The following is a 517-nucleotide window of genomic DNA, read 5'->3' on the forward strand; positions in this document are numbered from 1 at the left end:
ACCCCATCGAATCCGACGTTCCCATTACCACCCGACACGGAGCGAATACTCGGTGGCTGTTTCGTAGTATATCGCTTCTTTCTGATCTATGAGGGTTCCTGGGAGGAAATGCCATAGTTGACGTCACTGCATTTGTAGGAGGCATACCGACAATTCTGGATTTACTAAGCTACATGAGTAACCGAAGACGAGATCCAATTGCTACAGGTATTAACGTCTGTTGTACGCTGGTTTGACCGTCATCAAAGAGAAGCATTTGGTTCACAGTCTTGGGTCGCGAGTTGTTCATTGGTGGGAGTGCTGGGGGTAAGAGATAGATATTGCATTGAGTGTTCATAGTTCCAACCAACTCCGACTACTTCTCTAACGCGTGTGAGAAGTACCACATCACCAACATGGTGACAAGGAGAGCACAGCAAAGTCTGTGATCATCGTCAAAGGTCTCTAGCCGCTGACAACGGCTTGACAACTGCTCCATGCTGTTGAACGTGTTCAACGGCAATCTACCGGGGTATGC

The sequence above is a fragment of the Phytophthora parasitica genome, assembly GCF_000247585.1.
Source record: "Phytophthora parasitica INRA-310 unplaced genomic scaffold supercont2.22, whole genome shotgun sequence".
Classification (NCBI taxonomy): domain Eukaryota; phylum Oomycota; class Peronosporomycetes; order Peronosporales; family Peronosporaceae; genus Phytophthora; species Phytophthora nicotianae.